Raw genomic sequence first — 21,420 nt, forward strand, 5'->3', positions numbered from 1 at the left:
TAAGTGAAAGTGGCCACATTTGTGCATGCAGTATTGTAGGATTTCCATTTATGCCTTGTTCGCACTACAGCTCTTGCAACATGTTAAAATAGTTATTGGCAAGAGAACTGTCATCAAGATAGCCTTGTAACATGTTGTGACTTAGCCTGAACATCACATTTCACCACGTTACATTTCGATTTTTATAAAATGTTTACTTGCACGGTATTTCACGTATATTTTTGCAGTTTTATAAATGAAAACCTTGCCTAATGAAACGTGGATCGAGTAAACCAGAAATGGGCTTAGTGCAGTGCAAATGTCGCGTGTGCTTTTGTTATAATATCTTATATAATATCTTATTGCGCATTTATACACAATAATATATGCACAGACGCATATGCATGATAAAGAAAAAATATTGACTTATTAAAATTCAGTAATGGGAATTCACACTTTACCAGAATTTAAATATTCAGTAATTTTTATTTCTGGTCTGGTGCGGTAAAAGACACTTTAAACTTAAAATTCAGTTAAACGCTTCATCGGCGTTTAGAAATAAGAATTTAGTGATATTCGGAGCTTAAAAACTGTAAGTCGGCAATGAATTACAAAAAATACTGAAGACTGCATTTTAATTTGCTGATTTGGTTGGTAAATTGATTGTTTTTTTTTTAATTTTTGAAAAGTTCGGTAAAAACATTACCGAGCAAACAGTATTCTAAAAAGTTCTAATGTGTTTCTATTAAAATTTGAATTTGAATTACTGAACTTGAATTGTAAACTGCAGTTTGAAAATTTTTACCCGTCCTTTGAATGACTGCATAGAAAAATCACGAGTAAATAATTTATACCAAATAAAGGGGGAAATTAGTTTGCTGGATTTATAGGGCGTACTTTGGTTCGCGAGTAAAGGGCCTTAGAAAGTTTGTTTACAAATGCTTTTGTGCCGTTATCAAATGTTACGCCTGATATTTTTTTGACCCTGCTGCTAAATTTGACAGTTCACGTCAAAACCATGAAAGCTCTTGTAAATTTGAAAAGATTTTCTTTTTGATTTAACAATCCATGGGTTTTTAGAAACAAAGGTACTGGATTGTTGAAATAATAATGATTTCTTTTTGCAGCCAAAACAAAATGAAATTCTTATTGATTTTACACCAAATATTATTACGTTTAAAATATTTTTTTCTGCGTGAATAAGAAAACGCAAGCAGACCAATAGCATTAAGCAGATTAACAAGGAGAGGAATAGTTTAGGAAATAAGTAAAATTATAGGTATGTGACAATGAATAACTTTTAATCTTTTGTATGTATTGTTTTCGCCTGAGTTTGTTGTACTCGATTACTATATTATTCTCTCAATACGTGAAATCTCGGATTTATCACTGTTTTCATGAAATAAACGTTCTTCCCAAACCCAGTCGTGATAATCGAGTACCATTTGGTTGCACATCGTGCTGCTTGAATCTGAAAAGTTATAAAGCAGCGCTGCTAATGCGCCTCAACTCATTTTCGCTTCGGACGGCGGGTAACCAGGTAGCAGTAGCAGTAGGAAAGCGGTTCCTGTCAAGCGCGCAGCGTTCGACTTTTGCACCTCAAACTTTGAGCGTCGTTCCCGTCGAGATCACTGGCTGCTGGTAGAGGCGTCGCCTCGATGGCGCAAGCGCTTCATGCCTGAATGATAACTACAAATCTCGATTATTTTTTCGAAAGGTCATATCAGCTTTTATAAACAACGCATTTTATCGTCGGTTTGGCATAGCTGATAGCTTGCCCCACATACTAACACCACTATACAATCAGGTAGGGGAAAATTTCCTCTATCTGATGGTAGTGTTAGCATGCGTGGGTGAGCTACCAGTTACGCCAAATCGACGATCAAATGCGTTGTTTACAAAAGCTGATACGTACCTTCAAAAAAGTAATCGAGAAATACTTCTTGAGCTATGTACCAATGGCCGAGTTAAATTTAACTCGTGGTTTAACGTGACATTTCGAAAGTTATTTTCAATGTTTGAAAATTCCGGAAATTGATCAGTTTTCAAACAGAACTCAGCCACGGTTACCAAAATTTAACTTCTAGTCAGTCCGAAATAACCACGCTCGTATAGCAGGGTTATTCAATAACTCATCGTTCACTTTTAACTACTATTTAAATTTAACTCGCCCATTGCGACACAGCCTTAGAAGTAAAATTAGGGCCATCTATAAATTACGCATATTTTTTGACCAATTAACCCCTCTTCCCCCTCGGAGCGTGTTTTGCAATACACCTAATACATGGCCGGTCCCAACTTCTGAAACCCCTCTCCTCCCTCAACTACTACGTTATTTATGAAAGTTCCCTAATCATTGGGCAATAGTGCTGGATCAATAATAGAAAAGGGCCCATCAATATTTGTAAACAAACCGTTCCAAAGCCCATTCCTCACAAATCGAAGGCCGCCCACACAAACCAACACCATCATCGTGTAGGTGGAAGTTTCCCCTATCCGATGATGGTGTTGGTGTGCGTGGGTGGCCTTCGCTTTGTGAGTAAAGGGCTTTGAAACGGTTTGTCTACAAACAGGTTGGAAATTTAGGCGAAATTTCGATATCTTGCAATCAGAACGTTTTAGCTTGAAATCCCTCCATTTAATTCTCCCCTCCCCTTGGCTAGTTTTTGCACCTTGCTGTTGGTGGGCGGGCTTAATTTCATGCTTTATAGAGGAGTGTTGGAGACGGTAGGTTTATGGCCGGCGTTGCTGGCTCATGCCGCGATAGAATGGCGCCATGGGCAGGCAATGGGGATTACTAAGCTTCCCCTATCTGATGAACCACTGCATGAGAAAACCAAAGATCTAGTCCAGCAGTGATAGTATCACACTTGTTACTCCTTTGTTTGAGAGCCGCGTCGTAGTACGCTTACGTATAGGCACTGACGTTGGGTGCGATACTGGCGGGTTTTGCCACAAATCACTCTTATTTTATTTATTTTTACGCAGATAGATTTATTTGGGTTTGCAAGGGAATTATACTATTGAAATATTTTAGAAAGTGCCCAAAAGTACTCCTTCTACTTGCGTGACAAGCTTACATTGTTGTTTTCATTGAGGTATTACTCAGAGAACAATGTTAAACACTATTTTTGTACATGGTATTGTAACTAATATTATATGTGCTTCATTTTGATTAGGGATAAGTGTTTGAACTATGGCTCGGGATTTCCACTGTGGCGTGCCTCTATTGTGACATACTCATACGTATTTTTGTGGTGCGACATAGTGGAAGCGTGTGAGCATAGTTAGAGCATATACCCTATATAATTTAAAAATCAGCTAGGAAACTAACTTCAAAGTGAAGCATTTTAGTCACTTGAAGGTATCACTTGGGTCGAAATAAGATATAATAAATAGGTATAGGTCAAAATCAAAAGTTCTTGAAACACGTTTAACTTTAGATTACAAGCACAAGTGCAGGTACTGAATAAAGCAAGGGTTGTGATTGATTAGGTGAATTAGAGATTTCAATTATTTATTAAATTAGACTAATGAGATATCATAATCATCAAACGAACGTAAATAAGAAAATTCAGAAAGTTTAATAACATTTGGTAGATTAACAAAAGAATTAGGATGCTTCGGAAGGCAATAACCTTTAAAGTTGTATAATAAATTTTTCTATTAAGTCTTGAACTTCAATAAGAAAACGCAAGCAAACCAATAGCATTTAACAAATTAACAAGGAGAGGAATAGTTTAGGAAATAAGAAAAAGTAGAGGTATGTGACAATTGATAACTTTTAATCTTTTGTAGGTATTGTTTTCCGCTGAGCTTATTGTACTCGATAAATATATTATTCTCTCAATACGCGAAATCTCTGATATATGCGGTAAAAGCATTTGAGTTAACTTATTTCTTAGTGTTCAAGTACTTACATTTGTAAACAGCAGTCAATGTTAATCTATGAACTAAACCCGAGCAAAGTCTGAGATCAAATTGAAATCTAAATTTGATGTTGTAATTTCGCTGATAATGATTACTCAAGTTGCTGTCGTTTTGGTCGTTTTAACGGTTAAAATATCAAAATTGAGAGCAAACATATCTTCTTGTGACATCACATTGAAAACTATTTCTGCTATCAGTGAGAGCAAACTGAATACCAAATTTGAGTATTCAATAAGTATTGCTAAGGCAATGAAAACAAACCCGCAACAACATATTTTTGAAGAGCAAAATGAAAACAAAAATAGGTATCAAATTTGTCAATTGCGTAAACTGAAATCAAATTATGATTTCAGTTTGATGTTGATATCAAAACTTGATTTCAATTTGCTGTCATTTTGATGCTGGACTTTGCTCGGGAACCCTACGTGACTGTAAAATCGATCTTTTCTTATGTGGTATTGACGCATCGATGCATGTTTAACTTTTCGCGGCTGTCGGCTACGGAGATAACGCAGAAGTGATTCGCAATGCGGTAGAGCTCACCAAAAGTTTTTTGAGCTTCTGTAGTATAGAATTTGTTCGGTATGGTCGTGAAATTTTGAAATGATTGATACGTGCGGTAAAATAACTAAATTGAAACAAAGCTCAATAGTAAAATAAGTAGAATATCTTGGGAGGAAACCAACATTAATCAACTTGCCAACATAGGCTATCACATTTATTTTGGTGGCACTATTTAAATAATAATAGACCTTTTTCTCGCCGTAGGTTGTCACACACGGCTTTCGGAATTCGCGCGGTTTTCGTAACTTACAAAGTTTAGATATTTCGTTCGAAACGAATTTACTTATTCAATCGGTTTATTACGTGGATGTATCTACGCGCACACGTCACAGCATTTTTTCCATAACTATCTTGAAACAATACACATGGAATCCAGTGTTCAAGCTGCCAACATAGGCTAGTCCTTCTGCTGTATTGTCAAAGATAGAAGCAAAATTTATTCAAATGGGTCAAGTCTTGAAAACTAAGCTGTCACGCAGCTCCAGCTTGATACCCAAAAAATAAAAAGAAATCCCTCCATTTAATTCTCGGTATATCTTTAATCTATTGATTGAATAAAAAATACTAAATATGTTTTTTTAAATTTCGTGCATTCATTATTTTTCATAAGAAAACGGGGTGTTTCTGGGGTGAAAAAAAAGGATTTCCCTACTCAGATTACAGACACCTGTACCAAGCACTGAAATTATCAGACGGTACCTCTATTTATGCTTTTAGATTAGCTATGAAAGTCCATCCTGTAGTAGACTTGAGACTTTAAATGATCTATATTTCTTGAATTTGTGTGGTTTACATGTATAACTTATCAAGTGACACAGATGCGTCTTTTCAACTTTAGTTCTTTTGAATTTCAATTATTATTAGTTACAGTTCCTAGTCCTATCAGGCCTGTTTTAGAGAATGACCACCTTGGTGGGATTGGTTTGTTTTAAATTGAAAAAGAAAACTACTTATGACTACTATTTACAACTACAACTAATCTACAACTACTATATACACCTAAACTACTATATACATATTGCTTATCAAAGCATGTTCTGATAAAATACATTTTTGTGCAAATTTAGTGTTAATTTCGTCAATTCTGAAAAATTTTGGAAATGCCTGCCTCTTCGTGTAAATTTGTTATTCTAGTGTCGAAAGGACGATCAAGTACCATCCTTAGCACTCTATTCTGAGCGACCTGGATTTTGTTCCTGTGAGTCTGTGCACATGATTCCCACACCGGAGCTGCGTAGAGGATCGCAGGTGCTATGATTTGTTTGTAGACAGTCACTTTGTTCACCCTTGAGAGGCGGGATCTATGGCAAATCAGCGGATACAGACACCTAACCAAGGCAGAACACTTGACTACAGTTTTCTCTACATACGAACGGAAGAGGAGCTTTTCATCAAACAACATCCCGAGATAGGCTACTTCGGCAGACCACTCAACCCTTGTGCCATCCATTATTACAGTAAAAGATGGAGCCGGTTTCAGTTTGGGCGATTGCCGATGGAGGAACATGATCACTTGTGTTTTGGAGGGATTGATTTTAATTTTCCACGTGGTGGCATAATCAGCAAACGCGTTAAGGCATCGTTGAAGATTGTTCGTTATTTCGCGAGGCATCCTTCCTTTGACGGTTATTGCTGTATCATCTGCGAACAGGAAACACACGCAACCGTCTCCGAGGGGAGGAATGTAGGAAGTGTAAATGCTGTAAAGAAAGGGGCCCAGCAGACTGCCTTGCGGGACTCCTGCTGGGATGGAAAACGTGTCTGAAAGACAACCATTCAACGATACCTTAAACGACCTTTGCTGGAGGTAGTTAAGGGTGATTTTAACCAGATGTAAAGGAAAGTTGAAGTTACAAAGCTTGTACACAAGTCCGTCATGCCAAACATTGTCAAACGCTTTTTCAACGTCTAACAAGGCCATGGCTGTGAACTTGGATACAGATTTGTTACTTCGGATGTTATTCATCACCCGTACTAGCTGGTGGGTGATTGGTGGAGTGCCCCTTTCTGAATCCATACTTGTCGTAACCCAACATGGTGGTGATACAGCTTGGTCCGCCACGCCGGTGCTGACTCTTCTCGGCTCGCTTCGCTGGTAGTTGGTAAACTGCTTTTCCGTAGGTGGTCTGCTTGCTGCAAAATCTGTCAATCGAATGCCTGTTGCTTCCGCTGTTCGTTTCTTATATACCGTCGGTCTGCTGCAGCTGTTTACTGTTTGTTCACTATTGGTAGTTCATTCTCTAAAAAAGCCACCAATAGAATGTGCGTTCTGCGAGAGGTATGCACGCATCGAAAAAGAAAAAGGAGAAGACCAATCTATTACTACAATAACTCACAAGAAGAATAATTAACTGCTCAACAAATTTTAATAATTTTATTCCAAAACCCTTATATCTACTACAATACTGTTCTGGAAGTAGAATGTTATTTTCCTCGACAAACTTGAGCGAACGATTGAGAATGTGTTTCTCGAACAATTTGCTCTACGCTGAAAGGAGGCTGATTAGTCTGTAGCTTGAAATTACCGTCGGATCCTTACCGGGCTTGCGGATTGGTATGATTTTTGCTACTTTCCAGATGCTTGGAAAGTAGTGCAGTTCCAAGCATCTGTTGCAGATAGCGGTTAGAAGAGACTGCACTTTCATGCTGAGTCTCTTCAAGATCAATTTTAAATACCGTCAAACCCGGGAGCCTTCATGCTCTTGGTGCATTTCAGCGCTGAGCAAATGTGTTGTACTGTAATCGTATCCGCCGGAGGCACGACACAAGGGGAGGCATCTAGGTTTTGAACGCATTGCGCAACCTGATCTTCGAGCGAACTTTGGATATTTGAGCCAAGCAAATGCGATGAAGCGACATGCTCGCCGATCGCATTTGCTTTCTCCTGTGGGGTGATTAGAAGCCCGAGCAAAGTCTGAGATCAAATTGAAATCTAAATTTTATGTTGTGATTTCGCTGATAATGATTACTCAGGTTGCTGTCGTTTTGGTCGTTTTAACGGGTAAAATATCAAAATTGAGAGCTCTTCCTGTGACATCACATTGAAAACTATTTCTGCTATCAGTGAGAGCAAACTGAAAACCAAATTTGATTTCCATTTTTCCTGTTGATAGCAAAACAAGTATTAAATTTGATGTTATGCTAAGGCAATGAAAACAAACCCGCAACAACATATTTCTGGAGAGCAAATGTACAGCAAAATGAAAACAAAATTAGGTATCAAATTTGTCAATTGCGTAAACTGAAATCAAATTATGATTTCAGTTTGATGTTGATATTAAAACTTGATTTCAATTTGCTGTCATTTTGATGCTGTACTTTGCTCGGGAGCCGATCGTCATCATTTTCGACTCTGAGAGGTGGAATGGGTTTGGGAAAAGTTTTCAGGACCTTGGCTACCTTCCAGAATGGTCTGGAGCGGTCGCACAGTTTCTGGACAACACGTCCGAAACTTTCATTTTGGAGTGAGTCAATTCTGAAAGCAATCTGCCTTTTTCGATCGGCCATTTCACGTTTTTTGCCCAGATCTCCAGTCCTCTGAAACTGGCGTCTACGAACATTTCTTAGGCGAATCAAGAGTTGTGTGTAGGAATCAATGGCCATAAACTTACCCCTCACAGGAACTCGTCGGACGCACGCCTCTTCAGCCACGGTTATGGCTTGATGGAGTCCCTCCAACGCTCGGTCAATGTCCTCCACGGTGTCAAGCGGCGGGTTGTCGATGATGTGTCTGTCTACCACGCGTCCAAACTGGGCTCAGTCTACGCGATGGTAGTCCTTGCGCAGGGTTGAAACAGGAGCCACGTTGCAGCCCAGTTCAGCCATCACCGGTTGGTGGTCGGAGCTGAGTTCGTTCAAGCGTTGTTGCACGTGTAGTTTCGTTCTGATCAGGTTCATTTCGCCTATTCAGTACATCGCTCAACTTCTCCTAACTTCCCTTTTCTCATTTTAATTTCTCTCACTCTCTCAGAGCGAGTTCTCAACTACTAAAACTCCTCCATTCTTAAGAAAAGAAATTAGAAAAAACCCTTAAAACTGTAGTTAAAAAATTAATTTTAATTCGATATTTTTAACATACAAATTCAATAAACTACTTCAACAATAATTCGAATGCATAACCTAATTATGCTTTATGGTTGAAAAACGAAATCTAGATAAGAATTTACTTAGAATCTCCTAAATTAAAAATTCGATTCTACACGGACAGAAAATTGTTTGCATTGATCAAAAAAATCTTTAATTGTATTTAAGCAAACAATTCCAGTTGAAATTATATTGCTTTTTGTTGTTTCAATAATACTTATTCATATAAATTCAAAATAGGATTCTTATTGTTTTAATCAGCCACTTTTCAAATGCAACTATTGTAAAAATAACAATATTCTATGATGAAGCCAACAATAGTTAATTTTAATTTAGCAATTATTTGCTGTGTCCATTCTCTGGGCCATGAAAGCAAAAATAACTACCAACCTTTGCCTCGTTTTCATCCGGACAAAAATGTAAACAATAACAATACTTACGCGTTCCACGTAAGTATTGTTTTTAATTGTAAATTTCGGGAAATAAGTGCAAGATTTTCGAAAATCTTGAGACTTGAGTTAAGTAAGTATGCTGCAATTCGAGCTGCAGTTGATAAATATAATCAATTTTTCTGTTTTTTTTCCTTTATTTTTTTCCGTCGATCTTGTTTTCCGTACTGAGTACCAATGCTCCCGACGCCAGGAAGGCAGCTCCCACATCTGGACCCTACATATCGACCCATCAACTCATGAACCGGGGGCAGAAATTCAATTACAATTTCTGCAATTTTGTTTCAAAATGAAAACGAAACATAAAAAAAATGCCATATTATTTTTACATCAATAAACACATTTTTATTTTTACTGCGGGAATTGTCAGATTGAATCAACAAGAAATCTCTTTTAAAAACAAACATATTTTTGTTGTTGACCCAGCTCCCAAATTTGACAGCTTACGTCAAAACCATGAAAGCTCTTCTAAATTCTAAAAGATTTTCTTTTTGATTTAACAATCCATGGGTTTTTAGAAACAAAAATACTGGATTGTTGAAACAATAATGATTTCTTTTTGCAGCCAAAACAAAATGAATTTCTTATTGATTTTACGTCAAATATTATTACTTTTAAAATATTTTTTTCTGCGTGTACTAATAGGAATACATAATCATTCTTCTTACGCTTTTTAGTTCTTCGTTTAGAACGTCTCATTGAAATGACTGGAAGTGGATTTGACTCTTCACATTCAGTAATCTCTATATGATGTTCTTTTGCGTAAATGAAGGAATTGGCCGGGAAGCCGTAAAACTCACATTCCGAATTTGATTTTTCGTCAGATTCTTGTTCATTGTTTTCTCTTCTTCGCTTATTGTCAATACTAAATTCTTTGCTTCTTGTAGAATTCGACGACAAAACAGACACTGCATCTTGTGATGGAACTGATGACAAAACGGGTGCTTCTTTAAATGTAACAGATGACGAAACGGGTGCTTATTCCTGAGATGGAGACACTGTATTCTCCACCGGAAAAAGTAAAATTCCCCTGCGATGAGAACTTTACAACTTCAGTTGACGTTTATACGCCAACACTATCCTGTCCCCAAGAAAAATCTGAAAAGTAGCATCAGAAGCTTGTCTTAAAAATGTGGCTGGTAACCATCTTCTGATCTCCGTAGGGTTAATATTTTTTGTAATAGAGCAGATCTCCGTTTTTTTTTTGGCAAAAGCGTCAGGTTTCCTATCGATTGCTACATCGACAAATTTGCGATCATCATGCGTGTTTTTTAAATTACTTTTAGGATTGATTAAGTCCAATAGTGTTTTTGGTTTATAAGAGAGTAATCTTTCTGAAAGAAAAATGCCTTTGCTATCTTGACAAATGTTTCGATAATTAGAAAGAAAATAAGCTATTTGCTCATCAACGTCCATTCCCCTCATCTCTGGGTCAAGCAGGAACATCTTAATCACGTTCTTGACCAGGCGTACTATCCTCTCCGCTTGTCCGTTAATTTCCGGATGATAAGGCGGACTTTTCATCACCAAAATGCCTTGTTTTTATAAAAAAAATACGAAATTGGGTTCTTTGATTTTGAAAAATATAGCGTCTGAAATATATATATATATATATATATATATATATATATATATATATATATATACAGCTATTCCATAGAAAAAAGTTATAGTGGGTCTCAGAATTTCATGAAAATTGGTATAGTTCTTCCATATCAAAAAATATTAGACTCGTATTTTTTATTGCGCCATTAGGGTGACCATTTCCGTGTTAGGGTGGTCCAAAAAATCATTTTTTTTTTTCAAAAATGTATTTTTTCAAAAATTTATAACTTCTGAACCTCTTGACCGATTTTTACGATTGACCCTTCAAACGAAAGATGTTTTAATGTTGTTTTAAGAAAAATTACAAAACACTCAGAGATATTTGATTTTGTAGGAAAAAAAATATGTTACAAATGCTTTTTCTTGATTTTCACTGCGAGGGTCTTCAACAACTTCTTATTTTAGTATTTTTAATTGAAAGATCATTTAATTTTACATAACATATCTAAAAATTAGCGATGTCGGAGAAGCAGTTTTGGAGATTTTTTTAAATAAAAAATTATTGTTCCGCAATATATGCACCACACGTGCATGGAAACGATGAAGACGCAAGGTAGTTCACAATGCGTCTCCATCTAGTCACAGCAGCTGTGACTAATGAAATCTATGAGTAACTTACAAGCTGGGTGCAACATTCAGTTCAACCTGCGGGCCGTCCATAAACCACGTAGACCAAGTTTTAAACATTGCAGATCCTACCTTTCACTTCGTATACTCAAATTTTAAAGCGTTTCGTTTCAATACTCCTCCCATAGGGCCTTTTCCATGACAAGTTGCGAAAAAATGCCACACGGCAGCAATGCCAAATTTTTTTTGCATGTTGCATCAGTACCTAAGAGTCCACGCTGTACCTCATAGGTATATCACTCGTTCGTAGGCAATGACTTTTACATAAGCTCCAGCCCAATAGGCTTCGCGGTGTTAGTGACATTTGGAAATGTTTGGTGGTGTTTGTATTTATTCGCAATATTCATCTATTTACCTGAAACAGCTGTTTGAAGTGACGTCATTGCTTACGAACAGGTGATATACCTATGAGTTACAGCTTAGACTCGTAGGTATATCACTCACTCGTAGGTACGATATAATGCTTCACATAAAACAACGAATGTTATGAAAGAAATGATCAGTTAGAAATCAAAGTTTCCTACTAGAACAGTTGAATTGAAGAATATCTAAAAATGAAACGTAAGTGTTCAATGTGTGAGGTTTGGATGTTGAGTTCATGTGCCACAAAAATCATCAATAAATTGTACGATTATGCAGTGGAAAAACAGATTAAAATAGATGAGAGTAGCTCCTTCATTTGTCAACGATGCTACCACAAACTATATGAACCCAATGATGCCGTGACCGAAGAAGCCGTTGTAGGACCATCCAGAATCGCTGCTGCAGGTACGTTATTTGAAAATTCATGTGATTCTTCTTTAAATTTCAATTCTTTTCTTCTAACTACTAACTTAAACTCTTCTTTTTTGCAATCATTTTTCAGAGTCCATCGAAGCAACCAGCATTGAATCAATTTCCGTTGCGGGACCGTCCAGAATGGTTCCTTTTCCCTGCCAAGGTAAATAATAAAAAATAAATCATTTGTATGTTTTTTTTCTAATAATCAATCATTTTTTTCACACTTCCCAAAAGTTGGTCTACATATAGAATTATGAAGGAGTTCAATGTTTCCCAACATATGGCCAACCAAGCAAAAGCACTGCAGCAAGAGAAAGGAATAATGTCGGTGCCTGTAAAGAGGTTAAGCAGAGCTTCATTAGGAGAACCAACGATAATGCTTGTTCGTGATTTTTACAATAGTGACGATATAAGTCGTGTTTGTCCGGGGAAAAGAGATTATTTAATATCTAAAAATGATGAAGGCGAAATCTACAATTTTTTGATTTTGATTTGATTTTTTGATTTTTCGGAGAATTATTCTTTCGTTGTGCAGGATGCAGTTCAAGGCTTTCATTGGGCGAACGCCCAATGTACTATTCACCCTTGTGCTATTTATTTTAAAGACGAATAATCTAACGATTTGAAATTTACTAGTTTTATTGCAATTGCTGATTTCACTAAACATAATCATGTCGCAGTTCGTTTATTTCTTACGCATTGTCTAGCGTTCATAAAATGTAAATTGCCAAGCTTACAACAGATTTACTTTTTCTCAAATGGATCAGGAAGCCAATATAAAAATAAGATGACCGCTTTTAATTTATGCAACATGCAAAAAGATTTTGGAAGAATGGAATTTTTTCGCAACTTGTCATGGAAAGGGCCCTTGTGATGCTTTGGGAGGAGTATAAAAACGAAACGCTGCGAAAGCGAGTTTGCAAGGCCACCATATAACAATGGCCCAAGAACTTTACTCATGGGCTATTTCTAAGCCAGATTCAAAAATACACTATCAGTTTTTTTTCGGAATCCGATTACAATAAAATGGAAAGAAAATTGAAAAACCGTTATGTGAACCAAATTTCGGGGACACAGTCATTCCATAGTTTTAAGCCTCAAAACGAAAAGTATATTATTGTCAAACGGTATTCATTTTCAACGGAAGAAAAATGTGTGAAATTGTAATTAAAGAAAATAAATGCTTCATGTTTTACTTATTTTTCTTCGACCTCGTCATTATTTGTAGTACTTCTCCCAGAATTTTGATACCAAAATCAATAATGTCAAACTGGGGCCTGTTTTAAAGCCACGAAGACTTCAATGGGGGAGGGGAGTCCAGCCACAGTATAAGCTCGGTAAAAATATTTTAAAATTTCAGTAAAGTATACGAGGGGGGAGGTAGGATCTGCAATGTTTAAAAATTGGTCTACGTGGTTTATGGACAGCCTCCAGGCTGAACTGAATGTTGCACCCAGCTTGTAAGTTACTCATAGATTTCATTAGTCACAGCTGCTGTGACTCGATGGAGACGCATTGTGAACTACCTTGCGTCTTCATCGTTTCCATGCACGTGTGGTGCATATATTGCGGAACAATAATTTTTTATTTAAAAAAAATTGTATCTCCAAAACTGCTACTCCAACATCGCTAATTAATGATATGTTATGTAAAATTAAATGATCTTTCAATTAAAAATACTAAAATAAGAAGTTGTTGAAGACCCTCGCAGTGAAAATCAAGAAAAAGCATTTGTAACATATTTTTTTCCTACAAAATCAAATATCTCTGAGTGTTTCATAATTTTTCTTAAAACAACATTAAAACATCTTTCATTTGAAGGGTCAATCGTAAAAATCGGTCAAGAGGTTTAGAAGTTATAAATTAAAAAAAAAAGACATTTTTGAAAAAAAATGATTTTTTGGACCACCCTAACACGGAAATGGTTACCCTAATGGCGCAATAAAAAAATACGAGTCTAATATTTTTTGATAAGGAAGAACTATACCAATTTTCATGAAATTCTGAGACCCACTATAACTTTTTTCTTTTTATTTGACGAAGTTACAACACTCCAAAGTTGACCAAAAATTTGCCTATCCTAGTTATTTTGATCAACCCTTGTATATACACTGGCCAGTAACTGGGCACTGCCCGAGTAGATATCATTTGAAGAACATTGGTCGGGTTCAGAGCGATATCTGCCGTTTCTGTAGCAGACAACGTGAATCCTCGGAACATCTGCTCTGAAGTTGCGGTGCATTACACAGGCGTAGATCTAAATTTTTTCGTAGTGTTATCTTACAACCTAGTGGAATTTGGTCTGCTAATTCTGGAAAGGTAGTTGGTTTCATAAACCATATCATACCTGACTGGGGAAGGACGTGTCCAGGCAATTAGCTGTCCACTCATTACATGCTGGTCAGCTTGCATGATACGAACAGTAAACAGGGGTACCACAAAAGTTCAAATAATGGACGCAGTGGTTCAACTCCCCCAACAACAACAAAATATGGTGTTAAAGGTACTGATGAAACATAATGTGAAGTTTTTAGTAGCGAGCCCATACAGCACCGCATTTTCGCCCGTTCAGGCGAAATTATCTAGTTATACTGGCAACCTTATGTCTTCGGTTACTTGTATTCGGGTTTTTCGTCATGATCATCATTTCCTCCCATCATCATTTGTTTAGATCAGTCAGTCATTAGTAGTAGCTCGAAGTGAATAAACCAAAAACTTAAACTGGTGTGGAAGAACTCTTTTTATTAATTTGGTGCAACGGAAAATTGCAAGTATCAGTGACATTTGGACTGGCATCTCTGCTCTTCTGAAGTGCATCGTATGCACTTTCTTTCCTGTGCGCACACTGGGGCCGTGCTGTGGCCACAATTCGCAAAGTTGAGACACAACGTAGGAGTAAGTTTGAACATTTTTTGGTGCCGTGACCAGGATAAACGGCCGGTGGACACTACGGGACCGCCATTATTCCAGTCCGGAACAATAGAAGACCGGCTGAACGCGCCATTGCTCACACCACGTTGGCCATCCGGCGCCATCTTCGAGCTGTTTCATTGTGTGGATCACAATACAGGTCCGCTACTGTTCTTCGGCGGACAATTGAGGCTTTCTTCTGGAGCATTCTTCAGCCAAGCCGCGCATTTTCTACATCGCTATGCACGTGCATTAAGCATACAGTTGCGTATTCATCACATCGATTTTCATCTCGGTGGCTGTTTCGTCGAATACCTGAAGATTTTGATTAAATCAAGGCACGCTAAGCCTTGGAATAGGTGAGTACCTTTCCAAGCAAATATCTGTCTCTCTCCGGGTCTACCGTAGTCTTCTTTTTTGACTAGTGCTCGTCATTCTTGGCTATATCCCGTTGGAGTTGGATTCGTCGCTGCACTATGGAAGAACCCAGGAGCAACAACCAAGCGCTGCTTTCACGGAGGGAGAGTCTTCTCGCTGCTCTGGGTCGGGCTGAGGCATTTCTTGAGGCCTACGATGCTGCGAGGGACGCAAGGCAGGTTCAGATTCGGCTGGACCACATAGAAAACGTTTGGGCTTGGTTGGAGGACGTGCAGACGGAGCTGGAGTCCATCGAGCAGGACGAACAAGGTAAGCGAATGCATGAGGAGGTACGTACTGCCTTTGAAGAGAGGCTGTTCGCAATAAAAGCCGATCTAACATCTAAACTTCCTGTTCTTTCTAATGACGCTCGAATCCCTCAACCTATTGGCCATAATTCCGCTCTCTCTGGGTTAAAGCTGCCCACAATTTCACTCCCCGAGTTCGATGGGGACTATATGCAATGGTTGGGGGTCCATGACACGTTCTTGGCTTTAATTCACGCAAATCCCGACGTGCCAGAAATTCAGAAGTTTCATTATTTGAAAGCCGCAGTGAAAGGGGAAGCTGCACAGCTAATTGAAACGATCGCAATCAGTGCAGCGAACTACAATTTGGCTTGGGATACCTTGGTAAAGCGCTATGCGAACGATTATCTTTTGAAGAAGCGACATTTGCAGGCACTCTTCGATATTCAGCGCATGAAGAAGGAGACAGCATCGACACTGCACGCCTTGGTGGACGAGTTCGAACGCCACACAAAGACCTTGAGGCAGATGGGTGAACCTACCGGTCAATGGAGCAGCATTCTTGAGCATCTGCTCTGTACTCGGCTACATGACGACACTCTCAAGGCGTGGGAGGTGCACGCATCGACCGTGGAGAATCCGGACTATCCGTGCCTCATCGACTTTCTGCAGCGACGAGTACGTGTGCTGGAATCTATTTCAGTCAACCACCATGCTCCTCCATCCGTTCCAAGTTCGTCGCATCATGGGGCAAAACGACAGCAGCAATTTCGGCTTACTTCGTGTGCTTCTACTACCAAAGCGATGGTCAAATGTCCAGTGTGCTCGCAAGAGCATTACATCAGCAGGTGCCAAAAGTTCCTTTGTCTCTCGGTGGCACAACGTCAGCAACTTGCTATGAAGAAGCGACTCTGCCACAACTGTTTGAAAGGAGAGCACATAGCGAAAAATTGTTCGTCCGACTTCAACTGCAAACATTGCAATCGACGCCACCACTCTCTTTTGCATGCCGGTACTAGCGATGGAACCCAGGGAGCCACTTCTGACGCACCCGTCCCGAGTACATCTACTGTGGTACAGGCTCACCAAAATCGTCCAACTTCTTCGATGGGAAATCCTATTCAATCTGCGGTCGCAGCCATCGAAAATGTTCCAGATTGTGAAGTCAGCGTTCCGATTCAACAGCCCAAGGAGAACGTCTTTCTTCTAACAGCTTTGGTGAGAGTCGTTGATGCCTTTGGTCAGGGTCATCTGGTTCGTGCACTTTTGGACAGCGGATCGCAGCCTGATATCATCAGTGAGCGTATGGCCCGTCAACTACGACTGAAGAAAACAAATGTGGATGTGACTATACAGGGAGCCGGCCAGCTTGAGCAGTCGGTACGTGATTCCATCGTGGCACAGGTCAAGTCAAGGAATGGAAACTTCGAAGCCGAAATCAAGTTCTTAGTCATGAACAAGGTAACAGCAAATCTTCCGGCGCACGACATCTCCATTGATGATTGGCAGATTCCCGAAGAGTTAGCCCTTGCTGATCCTGGATTCAACAAGAGCCAGCGCATCGATATGGTTCTCGGGGCAAAACATTTTCAATCCTTCTTCCCCAGCGCCGTTCGCATTCATCTTGGTGAACATCTTCCGCTACTTGTGAAAAGCGTCTTCGGATGGGTGGTAACCGGTTCTGCACTAACACAGCCCACTCCATATTCTCTCTCGTACAGTATTCTGAACGTTTCGACGGTAACGTTAGAGGAGAGTATCGAACGTTTTTGGAAAACGGAGGACCTGTCAATGAAGGACAATTATTCGGTTGAGGAGCGCTACTGTGAATCTCTCTTCAAGTCCACGACGACCCGCACAGCTGAGGGTCGTTACATGGTTCGACTGCCACGAAAACCTGAATTCGAAGCCATGATGGGAGAGTCCCAGATCAACGCCTATCGTCGATACGAAATGCTGGAGCGGAGATTTGAGAGGAGCCCAACACTCAAGGAGGATTACCACAAATTCTTGAAGGAGTACCTGTCCCTCGGCCATATGCGGTTGGTCGAGTCCAACAACGAAGGCAATTCTACAGCATACTATTTGCCACACCATCCCGTGCTGAAGGAGTCGAGCACAACAACAAAGCTCCGAGTAGTGTTCGACGGCTCGGCTAAAACCTCGACTGGCCACTCGCTCAATGAGGTGCTCTGTGTAGGTCCTGTAGTACAGGATGACCTCATAACGATTCTTTTAAGGTTTCGCACCTTCTTGGTTGCACTTGTCGCGGACATAGCAAAAATGTACAGACAAGTTCTGGTACATCCTGACGACACCCATCTGCAACGCATCCTGTGGCGAGTTTCTGCCAGCACAGTCATCCATGTTTTCGAGCTGCTTACCGTTACTTACGGTCTTGCCCCTTCGTCGTTCTTGGCAACCCGTGTGCTTCAGCAGCTAGCTATAGATGAAAGCGATGCATTTCCTCTCGCCAGACCAGCGTTGCGAAAAAGCTTCTACGTAGATGATTTCATCGGTGGTGCCAATTCCATAGAAGAAGCGATCAGTCTCCGTGAGCAATTAGAAGATTTGATGCAACGGGGTGGATTCGACTTGCGTAAGTGGACGTCCAGTCGTTTCGAAGTTCTGCAGGGATTGGACAAAGAGCACATCGGCACCCAGTCAACGCTTTGCTTTACCCCCAACGAGTCCATTAAGGCACTAGGAATCGTCTGGGAGACCGAAAATGATGCCTTTCGTTTTGATTCAGCGATCCAGCCACGTGACGCTCCACCTACGAAGAGATCGATACTATCGGATATCGCCAAGCTGTTTGACCCTCTAGGACTGATAGCTCCTGTAGTCGTACGTGCAAAAATCCTTATGCAGGAGTTGTGGTTGCTTTCTTCGGATTGGGACGAACCAGTTCCCGATTCCATTCGCATAAGATGGGAGAGTATTTGCAATGAGTATCCCCTCATCTCATCCTTCCGAGCTGAACGCTACACTTTTCTTCCAAACTCCCGAGTTGAGCTTACACCTTCGCGGATGCATCGGAATCGGCGTACGGAGCATGTACTTACGCTCGCTGCAAAAATGACCAGGGAGAAGTGTCTGTCCAACTACTCATGTCGAAATCCAGAGTATCACCTCTCAAGCATCTAACCATCCCTCGCCTGGAGTTGTGCGCCTCTGTCCTTGCAGCGCACTTGTATCACCGTATCAGACAAGCCATCGATATTCCCATTTCTGCAGCGTTCTTCTGGTCCGATTCTGCTGTCACGCTGCAGTGGCTTCACTCTCCACCCAACGTTTGGAAAACTTTTGTCGCCAACCGTGTGTCTGAGGTGCAGCATTTCACGCATGGATGCCAGTGGAACCATATTTCCGGGGTGGAAAACCCTGCTGACCTAGTGTCCCGAGGTCTTTCCGTTGGAGAATTTCTGCGCAGCGATTTGTGGAGGCGTGGGCCGTCATGGTTATCCGAACAGTCGAGTTCCTGGCCAATATCAAGACCACCTAACGTTCCTGAAGAAGCACTTGAGGCAAAGCAAGTCGTCGCAATCGTTCATACAACCCCAGAGCCCAATCCGTTATTCGTCCGCTGGAGTACCTACCGTCGCTTACTGCACGTGACTGCCTACTGTTTGCGCTTCATCAACAATGCACGTATCAAAGCCAGAACTCAACATATTCCCACCACTGAGCCAAGCCAAGAAGCAAACACCGTCGAGCATCTAGCACGAGCCAAATCGTTGCTAATCCGCCTTGCCCAGAGAGATGCGTTTCGGGATGAAATCAAAGCCATTAAAGACAGGAATGTTTTACCCAAACGATCATGCATTCGCCGAATGAATCCTTTCATTGATCCTGAGGGGATATTGAGAGTTGGAGGCCGATTAAACCTTTCGCAATTGCCCTATCAGGCAAAACACCCTGCCCTCCTCCCAGCCAACCACCCACTTACCAGCCTAATAGCCAAGTACTATCACCTTAACCTTCTTCACGGCGGCGGGCGCCTTCTACTAACAGCCATACGTGAGGAATTTTGGCCAATACGTGGCCGCCAATTAGTACGCTCTACAGTCCGCAACTGCTTTCGCTGCGTGTGCCTTAATCCCGTTCCAGCACAGCAGCAAATTGGCCAGCTACCTACCTCGAGAATCACGCCAGGTCACCCGTTCTCCGTCACTGGCGTAGATTACGCTGGACCTCTATACTTACGACCAATCCACAAGCGAGCCGCACCTGTAAAAACTTACCTGTGCCTCTTCGTATGCTTCGTAACAAAAGCAGTCCACTTGGAATTGGTTTGCGATTTATCAACCCAAGCCTTCATCGCTGCCTTGCGACGGTTTATTGCCCGACGTGGACGCCCAAGCCACATTCATTCGGACAATGGAAAGAACTTCGAAGGCGCCAAGGGAGAACTCACCGAAATGTTCGAAATTTTTCGGAAACGTAACGAGAGAGAAACAATAGTATCCACCTGCGCCGAGGAGGGAATAGTGTGGCATTTCACTCCGCCAAAAGCCCCCCACTTTGGAAGCTTGTGGGAAGCGGCCGTCAAGGTAGCCAAGAGGCATTTATTCCGTCAACTAGGTGCGTCGCGGTTGAGCTACGAGGATATGGCCACTGTCCTCTGCCAAATCGAAGCCGTGATGAATTCAAGGCCACTTCTGCCGATGTCGGATGATCCCAATGATTTGGCTGCACTCACTCCGGCCCATTTCCTAATCGGCACCTCCATGCACGCCTTGCCCGACCCAGACCTGCTGCACATCACGGAGAGTCGACTGGAGCACTACCACAAGCTGCAACTGCACGTACAGCAATTCTGGATCCACTGGCGTAAGGAATACCTGCAGGAACTCCAAAAGGACACGAAATCGGCGGAACGCAACAACTCCATCCAACCGGGACGAATGGTCGTCATCGTCAATGAGCAGCAAGCACCAATTCGCTGGCCGCTAGCCAGAATAGTCGATCTGCGCCCTGGAACGGATCAAATAACTCGTGTGGTCACGCTTCGCACTGCAAGAGGAATAATTACCCGTCCAATAACGAAAATCTGCTTGCTTCCTGACGTTTCCGCGGAATCCGGCGATGGACATCGACTTCCCGAGGAGATCGACCCGTGAATCATCTGCTGAAAATAGATTAAGAAGATTAAATTAGATTAATTAAGCTAGAATTTCTCTTGAATTGAATTTACATACCTGTTAGTTGTCATCTCTAAGATTGTTTGTAAAATATTGAATTGCTTCAAGGCGGCGGGTATGATGAAACATAATGTGAAGTTTTTGGTAGCGAGCCCATACATCACCGCATTTTCGCCCGTTCAGGCGAAATTATCTAGTTATACTGGCAACCTTATGTCTTCGGTTACTTGTATTCGGGTTTTTCGTCATGATCATCATTTCCTCCCATCATCATTTGTTTAGATCAGTCAGTCATTAGTAGTAGCTCGAAGTGAATAAACCAAAAACTTAAACTGGTGTGGAAGAACTCTTTTTATTAATTTGGTGCAACGGAAAATTGCAAGTGTTGGTATCAGTGACATTTGGACTGGCATCTCTGCTCTTCTGAAGTGCATCGTATGCACTTTCTTTCCTGTGCGCACACTGGGGCCGTGCTGTGGCCACAATTCGCAAAGTTGAGACACAACGTAGGAGTAAGTTTGAACAGGTACTTTTAGGTATTTTTGCTTGGTATGGCTTTCCGGACGTTGTGGTTACAGATGGAGGGCCACCTTTTAACTCAGACAATTGGGTTCTTTAAAGGTTTTGAGGTAAATGCATATTCGTAATCTGCATTAAAAATGGAGCCCAAACCCAAAATTTCAA

The 21,420-nt window shown here is 40.7% G+C and overlaps 1 protein-coding gene across 3 annotated transcripts in view; it reads left to right on the top strand.

Annotated features, from left to right (window-relative positions):
- The window catches only part of LOC135714870 (inactivation-no-after-potential D protein-like), a 271,137-nt gene that overhangs the window by 64,036 nt on the left and 185,681 nt on the right, over nucleotides 1-21,420 (top strand). The gene's annotated exons all lie outside the window — the stretch shown is intronic.

Source organism: Ochlerotatus camptorhynchus, unplaced genomic scaffold (assembly GCF_037179485.1).
Source record: "Ochlerotatus camptorhynchus isolate MF236.1 unplaced genomic scaffold, CSIRO-AGI_Acam_v1.1 ptg000747l, whole genome shotgun sequence".
NCBI classification, from domain to species: domain Eukaryota; kingdom Metazoa; phylum Arthropoda; class Insecta; order Diptera; family Culicidae; genus Ochlerotatus; species Ochlerotatus camptorhynchus.